At 48.3% G+C, this 20486-nt stretch overlaps 1 protein-coding gene across 2 annotated transcripts in view; it reads right to left on the minus strand.

The window, feature by feature from the left end:
- STARD10 (StAR related lipid transfer domain containing 10) overlaps positions 1 to 3706 on the minus strand; it is a 27154-nt gene extending 23448 nt beyond the window's left edge. Inside the window, exon 1 of one of the 2 annotated variants that reach the window (XM_029957136.1) lies at positions 3613 to 3706. The gene's annotated coding sequence lies outside the window, so the exon portion shown is untranslated. Of the gene's footprint in view, positions 1 to 641; positions 768 to 3612 lie in introns of those variants that run through there. The other variant, XM_029957135.1, reaches the window with a different exon arrangement.
- Positions 3707 to 20486: the final 16780 nt, after the last annotated feature.

Consider the following 20486-nt stretch of genomic DNA (forward strand, 5'->3'; position numbering starts at 1 on the left):
CCGGGGGGAGGAGCAGTGGGTCCCGCCGCCCGGCCCCGCCCCGTGCCCCCTCGCCCCGCGCGCCCCCTCCCTTCCTCCCTCCCACCGGGCAAGGCTCGGGGGCTCGGGGGCTCCGCTCCCCGGGGCTCGGTATTTTCCAGGCTGCGGAGGTACAGCTGACGGAGCTCAGAGCCCCGCCCCGCCCCGCCCTGCAGGGTCCTAGCGCCCGCCCCCGCCCGCCCCGGGAGGGGACTTGGCCAGGGGAGCGCTAGTCCTCAAGCTGGGGTTGGGGGCGGGGCTGGAAGGGGTCAAGTCAGAGTGGACTCTGAGAGCAAGGGCCCTGAGGTGCTTGAAGAGGGATTCTGGAATTTAATTGTGAGCCCCTTCACTCCATCCCCCTCCCATACAGTTATACATCCCTGCAACAACCTACTTACACACGGGCACGCTGTCCCCAGACATCCCAGAGACACCCCCACACCACACTCCAAAGACCCAAACATGGGCACACACCTCCGCCGCAATCGAGCAACTTAGAGATGCATCCCCCACCAACCACGTTGCACACCAAACCTACACACTTCTAACCCAGTTCACAGTGAGGTTCACAAACCAAGGCGGAAGTTGATCTAACCCACTGTTTTCGAGGTTCATAGACTGACCCAACTTGGGTAAAAATCTCTCCTCCAGTCTTACTGCCAGCAGGGGGATTTATACAGGCGCAGCTCCAGCTTCGGACTCTTGTCAGTTGTCCACCAGCATCCATCCTGAGCACTCCAGCACCTGTCCATACACCTCCCAGGGACTAGACTAGACTCTCAGCTGCATCTGGCCCCAGAGTTATGGGGCTCCCCTGCCTCTCCCCAGTTCGAGCGGGGGGGGGGACTTACTTCCACCAGCGCAGCAGCCTGGGAGGCTGCCACCTGCCCTCTGGGTCCTAGTGCCTGTTTTGCCTACAGCCACTTCAAGTGAACTGAAGCCAATAGTTCAACTTCTCTGAGGCCAGGCCAGCATGAGTGTGGCAGATGGCCCAAGGCTGAGCATTCACTCATTCCAGTGACTGGCCTTTGACCACAGAAAGGCAGCAAGAGCCTGTGGTGAGCTCACCTGGATGAATAGCTAACTTGCCCAATGTCACACGGTGAGTACATAGCCATCCTGAACAGGACACAGGTCACAGCCTCCTCCCACCCCAGAGTTCTTTTCTCTGCTCTGACTGCCCCATGCTCTCTGGGCCTTAGTTTCCCATCTGTGAAATGAAGGAATAAGAATATATAAGCTCCTGGCCTCACCATCCTAGATGTCTGGGAAAGAATAGCTTTTCTTAAAGGTGCTAGAGAAAAAACGAGGAGTTGTCACAGTGGGTTCACAAATAGAGGTGTTTCTTCCTATAGTGCTTTAGGGCTCCAAGATGTTTGTGAATCAGGCCCAATTTTATAAGTGAGTGGGCTGAGCAGGGAGCCGTGATGGCAGGTGGGCTCAAGGAGCATTCTGCAAAGTAAATCCTGGAAAATGATCTGCGGTCCCCATGAGGTGTAATCACCTTAGATCTCCAGTATGTGAGCAGCTTAGTCAGATACTCACCCCCACCCCTTCTAGCCCACATTCTTTAAATGTGTAGGAGTGGTGGCAGGGGAGCTGGCTCTGGGCTCAAGATGAGGCCAGGGTATGGCTCTCTGCTATGTTCCTCCTCTGCCTCCAACCTAACTGTAGGCAGGTCACTGCCCCTCCTCTGGCCTCAGTGGTTTTATCTGATGGCCATGACCAGGTTGTGGTTTATCTCCCACAACCCAGCTTGGTAGGAGATCCAAAAAGGAGTCCACAGGGTCTACTTTGTGAACTGTAGCCTCTGGGATCTACAAAAAGGAAAAGAGACGGGAGCGCTGGCCTGGTGGATCCTGCCTTCTTAGGGCCCCAATAACATCTCAGCAGACAGCAGGCACAAGGGCAGTAGACCTTACATGCCCATCACTCAGTCCAGGGCCAAAGATAAGACTGGGTTGCCAGTAGTAAGGGCAGACTGACAGAGAGGTACAGATGGCAGAAAGCAAACCATTACTCAAATCCAAACATAGATTAACCAAGAATGAATCTTTTGAAGGTCTTGGGTCAGAAGTAAGTGACCTGGCACCCCTGCTTGGATGGCCATGCCCTGGGCTCAACCTTGGGTCCTGGGTTCATGGCAAGCTAGGGAACCAAGTCGATGGGCAGAATCATTCCCCATCCTACTTATTAATTTGCCCTTGCAAATCCCCCTCCCCTATTCCCCCAAATTTGGGTATCACTGGCAAAGGGTTTATGACAGCCTCCCAAACATGACACTTAAACACCCCTGAGCAAGAGAGAAGGACCCTGTCGCTCAAGGGCGGAACAGTGAGCCCAGGAGGGCTGGAGAAGGGACCTAGGGGAGGAGTCTGGAGAGGAGTTCTAGGACTTGGCCACCCCTGCACAGCCTGGCAGCCCAAAGGGGCTATGGACCTGGGTTCAGATCCTAGTTACACCCATTTCCTAGCTATGTGACCAAGGGCAGGTGATATATCCTCTCTGAGCCTGTTTCTTCATCTAAAATAAAAATACCTACTGAGAAGTATTGCAATGGAAAGAGTTGTACATGTGTCAGTTTCACCCCCCAAATAACCAAAAATATAACTGGGAGGGGAGGTAGAGAGAATCCACTGTCCACAAACGGCATGTTTCCAACAAAAATTGTTACGGGTAACAACTTAATATGATGGTGGTTAGGATTCTCATGAAAGATTAATCAGTGAAAGAGGTTGGCAAGGCATGACCCCACTTTGCCGTTGCAGACCCCTGCCCCAGCCATAGACCCCTCCACCAGAAGTGGATCAAGGTATTTCTTTGGCCTCCAAAGGCAGGGTCCAAGTCTGGCTCCTGTCTGGGTCCCAAGCCCCAGGATGGGGCATCACAGAGCAGAAGTCAGAGTGGGTGTGGAGGGGAGAAGCGTGTATGAGAAGGAGAAGGTGTTTAGCAAACTGAGAGGTGTCATGGGAATGTGAGGAATCATTACCTAGGGTGCTGAGCAAGTGCTAGGTCTTCCAGGGGCCCCTCACAGAGAGCACAGCTGAGGCCACTAGAGGCACACTGAAACCCATGAATCACAAAGCAAGTCAGAGCCCATATGGGAAGGTCTGGGGCCTCAGGACTGTGATTCCCGGAATGGGAGCAGGTAATCTGTTGGAGAGTCACACCAGACTTTGCTCACTGCCCCTTGACAGTCACTGGAGCAGGGGTCAGGACACCTGCCTGGATCCACCCATGACCTGGTCCCTAACACTCTCCCCACAGTGTCCCCATCAGAACTAAAGATCCTCAGACTTATGTCATCTGTCCCCAGCCCCTCGCTGTACAGATGGGAAAACAAAGGCCCAGCCAGCAGGGACAAAGCAGAGATAAGAACCTAGGTCTCCCAGCTCCTAACCCAAGGCTCTAGAGCTGCTCCCCATTTTATGCCACCCCTTTCACTACCCTGGGGGTGACGTTAGCACAGTCACCATCCTCTCTCTGTCTTAAGATTGATTCAGCCTCTGCCCAGGACTCCCACCCTCCCCAGTGTCCTGGATGATGAGGGGCCATCAAGTCTTGACTTGCTCCTGGGTGCTCCTTCCTACTCACCATCTAGTCAGACAGCTGGATGGCTACCCCGATCTCCCCTCTGGGAGATGAGGAAAAGGCCCCACCTTGGCCTCTTTTCGCTCCTCCCCCCCCCCCCAGGGGTAACCTGGCCTGCCCCTTGGGTGGAGAAATTCCCAGGTTGCCTGGGGTAACAAAGCAATGTCCTGGAGGCACTGTTCTAGAAGACTGGGCAATGATCCGTGTGATGTCACCAGGAAGCAGCAGAGTAGAGAGGTAGTTCCAGAGTTCCCTCTGGAAAGGCCCAGGATAGAACACTCTGAGGCCCCCGGGGCTGGCGTGGCCTTGAGAGGGACGTGTCCTTTACAGTCTGAGGGCAGGTGGCAATAAGCTCAGGATCTCAGTCCCATCTGGAGCCGGATCTAAGTGTTTGCCCAGGGCAGGTCTCTACCCCTGCTGAGCCTCGCTGAGCAAACAGCCCAAACCCTGCCCTGAGGGAGCAGCTAGAGCCGGAGGGAGTCACGGAGAGCCAAACTGGCAGAGTCACCCACAGCCTGGCTTCTCCTGGTGACACTGTCATAGCCACATACCATCACACTAATGTCCTGTCACAGTCCCAACATAGCCACACACCACTTTGGTCTCAGGCATGGCCAGCCTGACACAGGTACGCACTCTTGGGCACACCAGGTCACCTAGAATGCTGAAGCAGAGTTACCAGATAAAACACAGGACGCCTAGCAAAATTTCCTGATTAGCAAAGAATCATTTTTAGTATAATGTGCAGCGAATATTTGCTAAATCTGGCAACCTTTCACCTGCGGCACTGCCACGCCCACATCTACAAAGCCTTGGAAGTTCTGCACACTCAGCACACACAGCAGTCCTCTGCAGACCGCAGTCCCTGGCCTGCCCGAGACACAGCTGTTACAGGTGCACACACACACACACACACACACACACACACACACAGCCCCTCACATCCTCTCTGTGAAGAGGCACTTGGCCAGAGTCAGAATCTTCCATCCTCATTTTGTCTGACTTGTACAACTTTAGGTGGAAGATCAGGAAGGGACCATTAGCCCCATTTGACCGATGAGGAAAGCAAGGCCCAGCAAGAACTCATCCTTGGTGTCCTTGCAGTGGTTCCCTGGGTGTGGGGCAGAAAGGGGAGGGGGAAGTTATGTTATATCTGGGCCAGGCTGTGTCCTTGGGCGGGTCCCTGTTCCCCAAGCAAGCCTCTCAGAGGAGCCTCTCCCCTCAGGAAAAGTAACAGCCCCTCCCACCATCTAAGGGTGATCCAAAATGCTCTCCAGAGGCCCTCTAGTCCCAGAAGGTGGAAACTGTCCTGAGTCGGGGTGCTGAGGACCCAGCTCTGAGATTTAAAGATTAGAAGAAGCCAAAAGAATGAAGTTGTAAAAAAAAAAAAAAAAATGAAGTTGTGTGTCAGCTGCCCGAAAAGGAGTATGGTCCCAGTGCCGGATTTCGTACCCTGGTAGAAGGGCCAGACAACTTTGTCCTTCCTGAAGACACACAGGGACACCTCCATCCCCATTGCTACCAGCCCGAGCACAGAGCCTCAGGCAGGGCCTGGGGTCAGGCAGATGGATCTGGAGCCTCTGACAGGAAACTCCAGGGCGTTTGGAAGGCTGCATCGACCCAGCAATCGAAATGGGTTCCTGCAGGCAGCAGTGCCCATTAGACATCAGCAGCAGGGGGAGCATGCGGGGGTGGGCACGGCCTTTTGGGTCTGGGGCTCTTCCATGGAGGGAGTCCCCAGGGTTCTGCTTCAGGATCTCCCTACCCTGGGCACCTTTCTGGGCCTGTTGTCCTGCCAACATGGTGGTGCCCAAGATTTCTGCCACCAGGCTGAGGCAGGCTGGGGCTCTGCAAATTATGAAGTCCTGCGTGGTGTGAGGGCATTGTTAAACTCCTCCCTCCCCCAAGCCTGGTGCTGCATACTGCAGGCCCAGAGGGCAATGCCCAGAGCTCTAGGGTACCGGGACTGGGGGGTGAGGAGGGAAGGATGGGAGAGGAGGCAGCCCAGATGCAGGGAAGTACCTGCTCAGCAGTCTGGCATAATGGCTAAGAGCTTGAGACAAGGAGCCAGGCTGTCTGGGTTAGAACCTTTTACTGTGTGAAGCAGAACAAATTACGAAACTTCTCTGTGTCTCAGTTCTCCCATTTCTAAAATGGGTGGATTAGGAGGATCTACATCATTGGGTAAGAAGTGAGTTTATGCACATGGAGTGCTCAGGACAGTGCCTGGCAAGCAATGAGTGTACCAAAAAACGCCACAGCTCCCCAGTTCCCTCCCCCCCAGGTCTGACATCTGTCCCCAAGGCATGGCCTCTTTCCTACATCTTTGCTCCTTGACTTGGAGGCAGTACTTCTCTCTTGTGACCTGGAAGAAAAGAAGCAGCCTGGGTTCATCTGGAACCTGGAGGTTGAGAATAAAGCAGGGGTGAGCACTATGAGATCTTGTACCCCTTCCTCATCCCCATTCCCAAATGCTACTAAAGTTCTAGATGGGTCCCCCTTGAGAGGCCTTCACTCAATGTCATTAGCTCCTTATATCCACAGATCCCCCTTTAGTGTCCAACTGTGTGCTAGGACAGCAGCAGGACATGGGGAGCCTGGCCATGACCAGCCAGCGGGCAGGACACAACGGAGTTGTGCACATTCCAGGGACTTGTTCCCAGGACCATAGGAAAGGCTGATGTGGGTAAGGCACACTAGGGACTCTGAGAATGGGGCTGAAGTTTCTGCCTTGGCTCAGGGTTCATTCTGGGATCAAAATCCATACATTGAGCAGACCTAGGACAAGCTCAGCTTCTACAGGGCATGTGTTGGAAAACTTGGGAGCTGGTGTGTCAGGAATCTGTAGATTATGATCTGCTGAATGAGGAGGCGTGAGCCACCCACACAGGGTTGGCAGGTAGCTCCCTCGGGATCGGCACTCTCCCACTCTGGGAAAGTGAAAACCCTGAGGTCCTTTTGATGGAAGGCGCAGTTTCAATATACTCCTGCAAAGGAAATCAAGTCACAAGATTTATTACTTTGGGATCCCAGAACAAGCACCATGAGACAGGGAAAGGGCAGTCCTCTCTGTCCAGGTCTTCACCCAGCAGGAGATAGAGAACAGGGTAGCAAGCACCTAATACTTACTAAGGTGGTTGGGGTGGAGGTCACTAGTTTTGTATGGGCTCAACTCTTAGCAGTCATTTTAAGTGACCAGGAAAAGCAAAGCAGGAATCTGTGGTGGGAATCCTAAGCTCAAGTCCTCACTTAAATGTCCAGACTCTGGGTGTGAGCAGGGTTGTTGTACTCTAGAATGCCTAAGCAGCGATTCAAAATGTCTGTTTTCTCAATACAGAGCAATGCCTTGCGGGCAGCTCCTGCCAACTACTGCCCCCCGTCCTGAAGCACTGGTGCCCTGGGTCAGCGGGCATCTCCACAGTGCTCCCCACCGGGGGAGGTTGCCTCCTTCAACACCTTCTAAATTTAGGGCTTGGGCTCTGTGACTCATTCCTGAATCTGCTTTGCTCCCCTCCTCCAGGAGTGTGCTCCCACGGTATTTTTATCCTCTGCTGCCTCAGACTGATTAATAAGGTCCTAGAATCCTGCAGCAGCCACCACATCAAAAAGAGCTTCCCCAGTCCACCCACCCTAGATCAGCTCTGGGCCTCTCTCTGACCAGGTCCTATACTCTGTCTCCCCTTACTTCTCCACGCACCCACTTCCACCCTGCCAGTCCCAACCAGAGCCCACCCAGGTGGCCCCACTGGGGCTGGTCCAAGCAGGGCTAAGGGGGCACTGGGAAGGAGAGACGGGGCCGAGCCCTGCCTCCCCCAGATTGGTTGCCAGGCAGAGCCCTAATCTAATGTCAGGAGACCCGAGTTCTGGGCCAGACTCACTTCTACCTTACTGTGGGGCTCTTGGTGACTTCTTGGCCTCTCTGGGTCTTTTTTTTCTCCTCTATGAAAAAGGAGTTTGAAGCAGACCTCCATTAGGGAGGCTTGGACCAGAAGTGAAATTACTAGCAACAGGGTGGGCTGGGGACAGGACAGGGCATCTGATATTAGACCCACCCAAGCCCCTCCCTTCCCTCCAGCTCTTGCTTTGATCAGGGCACACAGGTTAAGCCCCTGCTGTTAGCACCTTTGGACTTCTGCCTTGCAGGGAGGAAGGACTGTGCATAACCCCAAATCCTGATGGCAGTGTAAAGACCCCAGGGTCTGGTTCTGGTCTGACTGTCCAGGGCTGTAATGTGTGGCTTTGAGCAAGAATCACCTTAACTCTGGACCTCAGGTTGTAGGGAAGGGAATCATGTTACAAGTGGAGGTGTAAACACTTGTTCTCTGGTGAGGCACTTGTTCCCTGGCAGGTTCCCAGTGCCATAGGAGGAAATGGGGATGTGTGTCACCATCACCCCCCAGCCCTCCTGACTTCCAGAAACTTCGGCTCCCAGGAGGGGCTGCAGCATCTCTGCCCCTGCCTGTCTCTAGTAGAACTCTGTCTGCAGCCAGCTTCACCCTGTGTTCATGAGTAACGACAGTGGCTAATATTTACTGAGTGTGTGCCACGTGCCTGGTGCTTTTCGATGTGCTTAGCAAGTCATAACTCATTTCATTCATAGTTACACCCTGGATAAGTCTTACTACTGCCACTTTACAGACAACTTGAAACTCAGGGGGTTGTGACTCACCCAGGGTAATAGCGTTAAGTCACTAGGAGAGCTGATTAAAAGCCACGTCTGACTGCAATCCTGCCTTGTGTATGCCCCTAAGGTAGCTTTTCTCAGAGTATACATTAGACACTCAATAAATGTTTGATGAAGATGTTTGATCACTGCCATGTAATGGAAAGATCCCTATCCTAGTTCAGTTCTACTCCAACTCCTATGTATCCCTAACAGTGTCATTTCCTCCGTTAGCCTGTTTCCCCTGCTGAAAACAGTTAAGTGTTAAGAGAACTAGATACTTGGAAGTGAGAAAAATCTTGGATTTCTATTTCTATAAACATTTGCCTTTCATGACTTGCCCGAGAGGGCTCCAGGTACAAACTAGAACTCGTGCTCTCCCAGCCCCTCCCCCACCTGTCCCCAGAACCTCTGAGAGCACTCCAGACAGAAACGCCTGGGCACAGCCCAGTGCCACCACGAGGGACAGAGAGAAGTTCACTTCCCTTGTGGGCAGCTGCCTGATCCTGGGGGTGGTATGCTCTGCCACCCGGCTGCTCCACCTGGCTAAGGGAGTGGCTCCTACAGCGTCAGCTCAGCCAGCATCACTTCCTCTCCTCAGCATCAGGCCAACCCAGATACTACCTCAAGCTGCCACTGGCCTCAACTGGCCACCTGAGTGTCCAATTCCTACCAGGCTCTGAAACAGAACCCCATGTCCTCCCACTCCTTCCCATCAGGGTCTGTCCCCTTAGCACCACCTCCTCATCTGTCACACCTGGCCTCCTTCCCTTGCCTGGTCCGCGATACGATCCTGAGAAGCGGGATCTGTACAGCTCCAGCAACACTGTTCTTTCTCCAGCATTCTCCAGATCCTGCATCACTTCCTGCCTCTGGTAGTCATCTCAACAGAGCAGGGCTCTCCTTCATTAGGGCCAAGTGGGGTTGGAGAGAAGGATTGGGAATAGGGACTCCCCTAGGATCTCAGCAGAGTTGATCTCTGAGCCTGAATCCACAGACACTGATCCTTGAAGTGCAGGGAAGGACTCCAGGCCCAAGGGCAGCAATTCTGGGTTTCAGCCCTTGTTCACAGCTGATGCCTGCAGCAAACAGCAAACTCCTTTTGGGGCCCTCAGTTTTGAAATTTGTAGAATGAGGAAACGGCCCCTCAATCTGCAAACACCTGAGTATAATAGTTTGCCTTTATTTATTTTTATTTATTTTAATTTTTTAAATGTTTATTATTATTATTTATTTTTGAGAGACACCAGAGCAGGGGAGGGTCAGAGAGAGAGGGAGATACAGAATCTGAAGCAGACTCCAGGCTCTGAGCTAGCTGTCAGCACAGAGCCGATGCGGGGCTCGAACCCACGACCGTGAGATCATGACCTGAGCTGAAGCCGGAGGTTTAACCGACTGAGCCACCCAGGCGCCCCAATAGTTTGCTTTTAAAGACTGCTTGGGAATTTAGTTTTACTCCTAGATCTCATTTGACCCTCCCAACAACCTATTTCCATTTACAAATGAGAAGGCTAAGCTCCCCAAGGGAACAGAATTATCCAAGGTCACACAGCAAGTCAGAGGCACAGCCCAAGGGTAGAGCCCGTGAATCCTGAACCATCGCTGGTCCTTCGCACTTTGTTATGCTAGGACTCGGGCTGTGTGACTTTCTCTGACCCGTTGTCCCCTTTGTAAAAAAAAAAAAAACAAAAAAAAAAACAAAAAAACCCACACATACAACAGCAAAAACCTGTTGAAATAATAGAATACATGATGGAAAACAAATAAATGTCACTACCCTAAAAACAAAACAAAAACCTGCTGTGATGATCAAAATAAGAGAGGCGATGAAGAGAGCTGTACTTTACAACCCGTAAGAAAAAGTACAAAAGAAAGAGACAGGACCTTCACGCTACTAAATATTTTACAGTTATCTTCGCTAAGGCGCCCCCATGTGTTGATCCAAAGACGCTACGTTAGCGCAAGCGCTCTTCGGTGTTTACAGAGGCCGCGAGGTCCCTCATTTGCGCGTGCGCTTCGCGCCAGGGGCCGCCCAATGGCCCTCGGGTTGCTCCTAGTTAGACGCCCCCGCCAAGTGTCTTAGTAGTTGTGACCGCTTAGTCACCACGGCTCCCCGATGCCCCCATTGCTCCACCTCGGTTGAGGCATTTCCCACAGCCCCCGAGCGGCAGAGATCTGAGGACTGGCAGGAACAGCCCCGGCGAGGTTGCTATCCTCTTTCATTCGCGTAGACTCCAGCATCTCAGCCCCTGCTCTACTAAATCGCGGGGGCCCATTCTGGCGCCCCTCTCGGTAAACATGGCGGCCGCGGTGAAGCGGACCACAGTGGCCCTTGCACTGCCTTATGGGAGCGTTAGTTCATGCCTAGATCCTTTCTGGAGTTGGAACGCCTTAAAAACTACACGTCCCATAAGGCAAAGAGCCAGAGTTGCCGAAGACGACCCGGGGCATGTTGGGAAATGGAGTTTGGAGACCGTAGTGAGTTTGTGCGAGCAGGGAAAAGCGCAGGGGAGCTGGAGAGCCCAGTGCTCTGCGCCAGGGCTTGTGGGATGGGTATACATCAGTTACACACGTGCTGCTATAGGAGAATTGTTCAGTTAGGGCTGAGTTTTAGAAAGAATACTACTCACTACTGTCTGCACCTCGCACAGGGATTCCACCCCCCACATCACTCCTTGGAGACTGCACTCAACACGGGTCACCCTCGCCTGGGACTCCCAGGTCTTTTACGCTGTTCAATGAGCTTTATGTGATGAGGGAAATCTTCTATATCTGAACTGTTCAATACCGTAGCCACTAGTTTCTGGCTACCAAACACTTGACATGTGGCTAAGTGCCATGGAGGAATAAAATTTTTTAATTAACTTAATTTAAAAATAATTTAAACTAATTAATCACTTTTTAAAAAGTAATATCTACACTCATCATGGGTCTCAGACTTACGATTCTGAGATCAAGAGTCGGATGCTCTACCAACTGAGCCAGCCAGGCATCCCTGTAATTAATCACTTTAAATTAAAATTAAAAAAATTTTTTTTTAATGTTTATTTATTTTTGAGAGAGAGAACACAAAGAGGGAAGGGGCAGAGAGAGAAGACACAGAATCCGAAGCAGGCTCCAGGCTCTGAGCTGTCAGGCCAAGTACTGGAACTCACTCATGGCCTGAGCCACCCAGGAGCCCTGAGGCGCCCCTATTTTTAATTAAAATTTAAATCACCTGTGGCTACTGGCTATTATATTGGAGAGTAAGTAGCACAGTAAACTACATCTCTTAGCATCATTCAACACCAATAATCACCCTCCCACTATGTGAGAGTTACATTTTGATTTTCTTCCTGCCTACCCACTATCTGTCTTTGCATATTCCTCCTCCATTGTTTGTCCCTTGAAAACCTAAACATTAGTTTAGACTGTAAAAATCTGCCCTATTTATCAGGATCGTATAACACACAGATAAAGCCAGCTGCAAAATTAACAGGAGATACTATTTTACCCCAGGACATACTGCAGCTATAAAATGTCATAACAACTCCTTCTTTTGAGTGACTAGTTCTTTTTTACTCACTGAGCAACTTCATTTGTTTAAATCATAGACTATCAGAAATTTTGCTGTTTGAAATTATGTAAGTAAGAATGAAATTTTTGCCAGGAGTATATACCTCACTATGTGGACAGAGATTCAGATAAGGAATTTCTGAACATAATATTTCACATCTTAAAAACTTTTTTTTAATTTTAGAAAGAGAGAGCTTTTGAGCTGGGGAGAGAGGTAGAGGGAGAGAGAGAGAGAATTTTAAGCTCTTAAACAGGCTCCACACTCGGTGCAGAGCCTGACTCAGGGCTCTGTCCATGACTCTGGGATCGTGACCTGAGCTGATGATGACCTGCGTTGAGAGTCAGATGCTCAACTGATGGAGCCACCAGGCGCCCCTTCACATCTTTTTTTTTTAATGCTCATTTATTTTTGAGAGAGAGAATGCAAGCTGGGTAGGCACAGAGGAGGACAGAAGATCCAAAGCAGATTCCCTGCTGAGGGTGGAGATCCCAATGCTGAGCTCTAACTCACAAACCCGTGACATCATAACTTGAGCTGAAGTTGGACGCTTAAATGACTGAGCCCTGCCAGGAGCCCCCACATCTTCTTTAACTGTTTCTAAGGAAACAGGCCCCTGGCTCCACTTGGCAGTCCAGGCCTGATGCTGGCTTCTTTACACATAACTCTTTAATGTAGTGAACGCGATGCAGAAACCAAGGCCAGATATGGAAGTAAAAAAAGCAAAGCCTTTATTGGGAGTGCTCCTGGGCCAGGCTCACTGGCCCGAATAGAGAGGGGCCAGAGAAGTCCCACCCAGGAGCGGAGCAGTGTGCTTTTCTTTGGTGTTGGCTTGGGGGAGTATTAAGTATTGATATGTTTATGTCAGGTGATTTGATGGTAGCTGTTTCTTGTTCCAGGCGAGGACGTGTCCGTTGTTTAAGGTGGAAAAGTTCGATGAATGGCTCCCTTGAGGGTCTCCGGGTGGGGAGTGTTGAGTAGTGAGCGGCTTCTCCGTGTCTGGGCCCCTGAAGGTCACACCCACCTCCGTGGCCAAACAGCTCTGTTTTGCTTTGAGCCAAAATATTGCTTCATTTAAATGTCACCTAATTCTACCTCTCTCTCAAGTCCTATAATGACTCTCTCTTTTGTGTCTGGTGGGACATCCCATGGTTCCTTCGATGTGTTGTCTTCCTCATAGCATGGGTGGATAACTTGACTTTGTTGGACTGAGGTTGTCCCTAGTAGTCTTTGGCTGATTGGGCTAGGCCACCAGGATGTACTGGTGTCCTCCAGGTTCTGTCACAGGCCCTCTCTTTACATACTCTTTGGATGACCTCATTCATTTCCATCCATATGTTGATAACCCACCAACCTCTAGCTCAGGTCTTTGTCCTATCTTTGGACCTCTGCTTCTGGTTAATTCACAGGTTCCTTAAACTCAGTGTGTTCAAAACTGAAGGGTTTTTTTTTTGTTTTGCTTTTTTGGTTTTGTTTTGTTTTTTTTTTTTGAAGCCACTCCTCAAAAGCTGTATTCAAGTAAGGACTAGGCACTGAATACTTCTGACTATGAGATGGGGACACTGGGTCAGGTACCTCTTTACCCACTGTCCTCAAAACTGCATCACACTGAATCAGCTGCATTTCACAAAGGTCAGCGTCCTAAAACCTTAGAAAGTTGGGAAGAATGGAGGGAGGTGCAGGTAGAAACCAGGCCTAAATTACTCTGCCCCTTGTCCTTGGCCCTTCATGAAGAATGGGGCATCAACGAGGAGGCTGCAGAGGAGATCCTAATTGTCTCCTCCACTTCCACTATGGGTCCCCTCTCTTGAAGCTTTTCCAGTTGGTGCCCCTCACCACTACTTCCTTCTAGTCCCTAGTCTTGTCTAGTGCCTGGGGAATTTCACAGCCACCTGCCTTCACTGAGCCTGATGGCTTTCTCCTTGGGCCAGCTCTGCAGAGGGGCGAGAGAGAGGCGGGCTGTCTGCCCCTGGGCGGTTCAGAGGAGTGCTGTGAGAGTCCGCCTCCTCCAGGGCGGTGCGTGGTTTGCTTGTGAACACGTCTGCCGCCAAACACTCTTCAACATCTTGAAGATTTAACTTCCTTGTGGAGGACTCTCTTGCCACTTCATCCCACTCCATTTCTGCCATATCTATAAAGAAGTTTGTATTCCTCTCATTCACATTACTTTGACCTGACTTCTTAGAAAATGAAAAGGGATCATTTTCCCCTGTGCTGTCCATTTCAAAGCATTGTTCACATTAGCCCATATTGAAGGATGCCTGAAATCGCTACCCTGGAAGTATGATCACTTTTGAACCTGGTCCCTTAACCTTGGCTGGGATACAGAAGTGATAGCATCATGCCCCTAAGGATCACTGCACAGTCCTACCACAGTATTTTGAAGTAGCCTTCTAAATACTCAACTTGAAGTAAAATTCCTTGGCTGTACTTCTAAGGTTTTTTTAAATATGTATAGTCACCAACTTAAAAAACAACAAAAATCCAAACAGTGTAAGGGCGCAGGTCTGAATCAAACTGACTCCATGACAGGCTTCAAGTTTCTCCTCTGACCTTGGAGGCCTAAGTGTTGGTTTCCCAGAATCATTAGACAATAAAAGGGCACAGAGTGCTCAACCAGGGACCACCCTAGTAACACCCAATCAGAAGCAGCCAGCTAAAATGCTTAACATTCCTAAGGACAGGCCTAGAGATGGAAGCTGTAGATAATCACTTATTGCTTAAGGCTAGTTACATCCTACTGAGGATCCTGGATCCACTCTGTAATTGGTTAACACTCTAAATGTTGTGATTGGGTCCCGCCAAAAGTAACAAACACTCTGGACAATGTGTATGGTTAAAGTTACTGCCAATGATGTTAGGCGATAATGATTGGATCACGGTACTTGTGTCTCAATTTCCTGTAACTCCCCCTTCCCAAAACCCATAAAAGGCCCTACCCCACCTTTGTTTGGGGCTCTCAGCACAGATCCACAGCAATGCAAAGTCTGTGAGCCCGAGTTTAGGCCCAGTGAGCCTAAGCCCGTAATAAAGCCCTTTGCTTTTGCATGCGTGACTCGGTCTCCCTGGCAGTCTCAGGTTTTTGGGGACGATATTGAAATCTGGGCATAACAATAGCATACCTGAAGAATGTAATACTCAAACTCTCAGTGCTTCCTTATGGTTTATTTCTTTTTTGCTTATTGTTTTTGTTTGTTTTTTATTTTTGAATGAGAGAGAGAGAGAGAGAGTGATGGGGAGGGGCAGAGAGAGAGGGAGACACATCTTTTTTGTTGTTGTTCTTCTAATGCTTTATTTTTGAGAGAGAGAAAGAGAGACAGCATGAGCAGGGGGAGGGTCAGAGAGAGAGGGAGACAGAATCCAAGGCAGGCTCCAGGCTCTGAGTTGTCAGCACAGAGCCCAGCGCGGGGCTTGAACCCACCAACCATGAGATCATGACCTGGGCCAAAGCCATACACTCTACTGACTGAGCCACTGAGGTACCCCAAGTAGACAGAAGAGCTGAAGCTAACTATGCTGATAGTAAGATCATGACCTGAGCTGAAGTCTGATGTTCAACCAACTGAGCCACCCAGGTGCCCCTCTTTATCATTACAAAAAAAAGTTTATTTATTTTTAAAGTTAATTAATTTATTTTGAGAGAGAGAGTGGGAGGGGCAGAGAGAAAGAATCGCAAGCGGGCTCCGAACTGTCAGCACAGAGCCTGATGTGGGGGGAGAACAGTTGCTCTCACAAACCGCGAGACCATGACCTGAGCAGAAACCAAGAGTCTGACACTTAACCAACTGAGCCACCCAGGTACCCCATATCCTTATTTTTATGTGTATAAATCATAAGGTAATATAATCCAATTGGAATTTACTTTCTTTTTGCATGTGATGTGAAGTAAGGAATCTAACTCCATATGTTTCTTTAACTGGATAACAAATTGTCCTTACAAAAATTATTGAATAGACCCTCTTTCCACTTATTTGAAATGCCACCTTCATCATATATTAAACTCCTACATGAGAGGATCTATTTCTGGTCTCCATTCTATTATTAACCTTGCCTATTTCTGAACTAACACCACACCATTTACATTATAATAGTCTTACTTTATTCTTAAAATATTTTTTTTCTGAGGTATTCTTTTTTGAGATGAGTTTCAGAGACAACTTGTTAAGTCCTATAAAAAAAAAAAAAAGAGGGGCACCTGCATGGCTCAGTTGGTTCAGTTAAGCTTCCAGCTTCAGCTCAGGTCATGATCCCATAGTTTGTGGGTTTGAGCCTGGAGTGGGGCTCTGTGCTGACAGCTCAGAGCCTGGAGCCTGCTTCAGATTTTGTGTCTCCCTCTCTCTCTCCCCGTTCCCCTCACACTCCGTCTCTCAAAAATAAATAGTCATTAAAAAAATTTAAAAAAAGAAATGTGCTATTGGGATTTCATTTGGAATATAATAAATTCACAATTTGTGTAAATTATGTATTAGATTTTTAATTTTTTAATGTTTATTAATTTTTGAGAGAGAGAGACAGAGCATTAGCAAGGGAGGTTCAGAGAGAGAGAGAGAGAGAGAGAGAGAGAGAGACAGAATCCAAAGTGGGCTCCAGGCTCTGAGCTGTTAGCACAGAGCTTGACGTGGGGCTCGAACTCACCAACCATGAGATCATGACCTGAGCTGAAGTCGGACACTTAACTGACTGAGCCACCCAGGCGCCCCTGTAAATTATATTTTTGTTTTTAGTCTTCTCAACACCAAATATTTTATGTATCTTCTTTCATTCAGGTATTCTTTTATATCGTTCAGTTCATTTCACTGATCATTTATGATACATTAAATATATAATTGATACAAACATTCAAGTAAAATTTGGTGTTAATTTGCAGCTTGTAAATTTTTTCTTGAGTATATTCCTATGTATATTAGTTCTTGTGGCTGTTGTGAATGACTTCATTTTTACTTAATCTTCTAATTCGATGTTACTGGACTATAAAATTACTGAATATATATGTTCTAAATAGAAGCTTTCCTCTAAGTTTCTTAACATAGTTAAAAAGAGATCTATGTACAAGGCTGTACAGTGTAACACAATAAATGCAAAAAATGGGAAGTAGCCTAAATGTTTATCAATATGGGACGGATTAAATAAATTATAGCACATTCATATAAGGAGATGCTTTGTAGTCTTAAAAAGGAATGAATATATTTTGATATGGAAAATTCTCTAAGACTTACCAAAGTATGTTGTTTTATAAAGAAGCAATGTGTGGAATTGTGTTTTGTATTTTTGCATTTTTATATGTTTGTATATGCACACATATTTCTGAAAGGATACACACCGAGAAGCATGATGATTCTTCTACAAAAGGAGATTGGGAGATTGGTGTGTGTCAACAACAATGATGTAGTCACACCCATTTTCTCTTCCAGGGAACATGGGAGACTACATTTCCCAACCTTCTTAGTAGACGAGATTTTACCAGTGAGAGTGTAGGCAGAAGAATTTGGCACTTCAGGTCCAAGGCAATTCAGTGCCAGTGTGAAAACTTTCCACCACATCGGGATCTGTGCCAGTAGCATGGAGCCTGCTTGGGATTCTCTCTCTCCCTCTCTCTCTGCCCCTCCCCTACTCTCTCTCAAAAATTAAAAAATAAACATTTTTTACAAAGCTCTGAAGGAAGAGCACTAGGAATAGAGACTATCCAGGGCAAAGGTACCAGTGTGGGTATGAGTTAGAAGGTTATTTCGGTGTTGTGAATAAGGCTTTGTTCACAGGGTAGAAAGAGGGAAGGTCAGAGAGATGAGCATGAGCCAGAGCAAGCAGGGCCTTGAAGGCCATGATAAAGGGTTTGAAATTAGCTTTCAATATGCTGGAATATGCTATTTCATATTCTAAAGGGTGTATGATAATATGCACCCTTTGGAGGTTTTTTGTTTGTTTGTTTTTGGTGAGAGTTTTAAATAAGAGTAACATGGACTGATTTAGGTTTTTAAGCAATCACTCTCGCTGCTAGGAGATGCCTAACTCAGGTGTAAGTTTCCAACTACAGTTGATCCATGAACAACGTGGGGGTTAGGTGCACCAAACCAGCCTATGAACAGTAAAAAATCCACATATAACTTTGGAGTCCCCTACAACCTAACTACTAATAGCCTACCGTTGGCCAGAAGCCTTACTAATAACATAAACAATTGTTAACACATAGTTTGTATGTTATATGTATTATATATTAAAATTTTTTTTAATGTTTTACTTTATTTTTGAGAGAGAGAGACAGCATGGGCAGGGGAAGGTCAGAGAGAGAGGGAGACACAGAATCTGAAGACAGGATCCAGGCTCTGAGCTAGCTGTCAGCACAGAGCCCGATGTGGGGCTAGAACCCATGAACTGTGAAATCATGACCTGAGCTGAAGTCAGATGCTTAACCAAATGAGCCACCCAGATGCCCCTATACTGTATTTTATATTTTTAAAGCTTATTATTATTTTTTCGTTTTTTGTTTTTAATTTTTTATGTCTTTATTTTATTGTGAGAGACAGAGACAGAGAGTGAGCGAGGGAGGGGTAGAGAGAGAAGGAAACACAGAATCCGAAGCAGGCTCCAGGCTCTGAGCTGTCAGCACAGAGCCCAACGCGGGGCTCGAACCCATGGACTGTGAAACCCATGGACTGTGAGATCATGACCTGAGCCCAAGTCGCATGCTCAACCGACTGAGCCACCCAGGTGCCCCTAAAGCTTATTTATTTATTTTGAGAGAGAAAGAGACAGTGCAAGCAGGGGAGAGGCAGAGAGAGAAGGAGAGAGAGAATCCCATGCAGGGTCCCTGCTGCCAGTGCAGAGCCAGAAGCAGGGCCGGAACTCACGAAACTGTGAGATCATGACTTGAGCCAAAACCAAGAGGTGGACGCCAAACTGACTGAGCCACCCAGGCTCCCCTGTATACTATATTCTAACAATAGAGTAAGCTAGAGAAAAAATGTTATTAAGAAAGTCATAAGGAAGAGAAAATACATTTACAGTGATGTGTGGCCATGGGCGGATGGTCAGGAATGATTCTTGGAATGTCTTCAGTGCAAAAAGGTATATTTATTATAGCACGGGGACAGGACCTATGAGCAGAAAAAGCTGCACTTGTGTTTGTGAGGAGTGACCGATTAAATACATTTTACTTAGTGCGTGTTAAGAATAGCGTAAGTCTCGGGGCACCTGGGTGGCTCAGTCGGTTAAGCCTCCGACTTCAGCCCAGGTCCTGATCTCACGTTTGTGGGTTTGAGCCCCGCGTCAGGCTCTGTGCTGACAGCTCAGAGCCTGGAGCCGGCTTCTGATTCTGTGTCTCCCTCTCTCTCTTCCCCTCCCCGCTCATGCTCTGTCTCTGTCTCAAAAATAAATAAAACATTAAAAAAAAAAAAGGATGGCGTAAGTCTCTAAGGAATTTGGAAACAAGGCTTCCAGGACTTTGAGGAGTCCGTGGTTGCTAAGATAAAGTTATTTGTCACTGGCTACAAAAACATTGGCCTTGAGATCCTTCAGATATATACCTGCGAGCCATACGCTTATAAGGTAATTGCTAACATATATCTTGGGGGGTGTAACATTAAGAGCAAAGGCGTCCGGTAAAGTGTCAGTAAAAGGAAGTGCCTGAGGGAGCTGTAGGTGTGTTACAAGCTGCCCGCCTCAGGGATTCTGCCTGGAGACGACGGGCGGCAGAGATACAACGAAGCCCGGCCTTTGTTTCTTTTTCTCCCATCACACAGTACAGTATTTGCTGAAAAAAATCCTTGTAGCAGTGGACCCATGCAGTTCACACCCATGTTGCTCAAGGACCAACTACATAGTCTCAAGGGCATTAAGTCTCTGAATTATGATATAGTCCCTTTTTATAGATATTGGTCATCAAATCATGTTTTTCTTACAGAAAAATAAATGAAACAGCATGTTAAATGTGAAAAATGTGTTGTGATATACTATGAATGTTCTTTAAGATTTTATGTGAATTTTGTAACACAATCTTTAATATTCTAAAGATGGAAGATATTTTTAGTCTAAATCAATCAGATTATTCAAAAATGACAAATTATTTTAAATTTCCTAGGAGTGTTTTGTGAGTCAAAAAGGGTTAGGTTCCCTCACTCCAAAATGACCCCTCACTTGAGAGAAATAGTATCTCTGCGCCTTACAGCCAAGCAGACCCCTGTTAACACATCCTTGAATGCACACAGCCCCAGCTCCTCTGATGGTGTCCCTGGGCACCTGAGAGTCTGACAGGTGAATTCCTAAAAGGAATTTGTCACTGTCACCAACTGGCTCTAGCTCTCCATGGTACCATGCCCTTTTCCTGTGCATGCCTTCTGGTGAATGTTACCCACCCCACCCCTTCAACTGACAGGCAGGCTTGGGCTGGGGCTGAGGTCAGAAAGGCCTTACCCCAGTGAAGCAGCAGGAAAGTTTTCCTAGAGGAGGTGACCCATGGGTAGGAGCCTAAAGGGGAAGGTGTTCCAAAGGAACTTGTGCAGAGGAAACGAGGGTCGGACATGTGGGGGACGGGGCTCAGTTCACAGTGATTTCAAAGCACACCACGGTACGTTATCCTGGGGTGGCACTGGCATCTACTGCTTTCTAAGTTCTGTGACCCATCCCCATGTGCATCTCAAAACACCTATCACCTCCTGGGCCTATGTG

This window comes from Suricata suricatta, chromosome 11, assembly GCF_006229205.1.
Source record: "Suricata suricatta isolate VVHF042 chromosome 11, meerkat_22Aug2017_6uvM2_HiC, whole genome shotgun sequence".
Lineage (NCBI taxonomy): Eukaryota > Metazoa > Chordata > Mammalia > Carnivora > Herpestidae > Suricata > Suricata suricatta.